The sequence below is a fragment of the Arachis ipaensis genome, chromosome B02 (genome assembly GCF_000816755.2).
Source record: "Arachis ipaensis cultivar K30076 chromosome B02, Araip1.1, whole genome shotgun sequence".
NCBI classification, from domain to species: Eukaryota; Viridiplantae; Streptophyta; class Magnoliopsida; order Fabales; family Fabaceae; genus Arachis; species Arachis ipaensis.
In genome coordinates, this window is record NC_029786.2 from 36223356 (window position 1) to 36224813 (window position 1458).

The following is a 1458-nucleotide window of genomic DNA, read 5'->3' on the forward strand; positions in this document are numbered from 1 at the left end:
AACATCAATTGACTGCCAAGGAAGAAGAAATCCGAAACAAAAGTGGTGCTCAGCAAGAAAATGAATTTTGCACAGAAGAAAAAAGAGAAAAAATAGCTTCAGAAAAAAAGAAGGATTTTTGCTGAAATTGAAACAAAAAAGAAGGATGATAAGATTTGAAAAGAATTTCACCTTGATTTTAAAAGAAAAAAGAAAAAAGAATTTCACCATGTTTTTAAAAGCTTTTAATGACTACACCAGGTTACTAAGGTAATCAAAGAGACGCGCGAACAGGTATAAAAGGGACGAAATGTCACATCAATTCAAAATCATGTTAAGCCGGCCGATCTCTTCTTATGAGACTACGTCGTGAAACTGACTCGACCGACTTGTGTATATAACAAGAAATGACTTGGCTGAATACACGAGCCCGAATTGTAAGAGCTCGGCCTCAAGCAGGGGCATCATTCATACCCTAGCCCATGACTCAAAAATAGGCCCAAAATGACTAAAGCCCACTCTACAGAATCTAAACTCGCCTCACCAACACATCTGACATCTTGGGTCCGACCTAGCATGTAGTATCTTAACTTTACATACAAGCATGCTCATATATACAAAATGAGATCCCAACAACCTCTAGATAAAAGGGGAGAATAAACACCCACCAATATAGGTAGATAAGTTATAGAAAGATAACAACTTATTTTTCGGACAATATAAATATCACATCAAACTCAAGTATTTTCAACTCTAATCTACACAAAACCTACCTAAAATTTTTACTAACTTAAATATCAGAGTCCCTTATAGGTACCACCCCTTATTCTTACTCAAAGATCTCAAACGGCTTCATCACCTCGGAGAAGACGTCGGCACCATCACAGGTTAATGATTAAATAATGTTATTTCTTATCACATTTTAGAATTAATAAATAAAATTATTTAATATTTCACAGTAAGATTTTATTTTGTAACAATTATCTATACATATGCAAAATTTTTTATCTTTTTTATTATATATTATCTAATAATATTTTATTAATTTGATTAAATACTATAAGACTTTGACTTTTGAAAAAGATAAAAAAAATATTCAAATGGACTGTTTTGACATCTTTAGAATTTTTTTAGCAGCTGTTTTGAATTTTTTAAAATTTTTCGGAGATTATTTTATACTTTACATTAGGAATTGATTTGTCCAACTCGCAGGCGTGGATTCTTAATGGTTACATATACAAATTAACATTCCTAGTGACTAACAGAAAAATTATATTGTCTAACAGAAATAAATGTTGGAGACTATTTTATGAATTTTAAAATTTGAAGGACTAAAATATTCAATTTTAAAATATTTGGATAATTATTTTTTTTTAACGGCTAAAACAATCGATTGTGTACTAAAAATTGATCAAAATTGCAAAAATTAAATTGAAGCGGAAACTTTTATTTTCTTTTTTTTTTTACAAACTATACAAA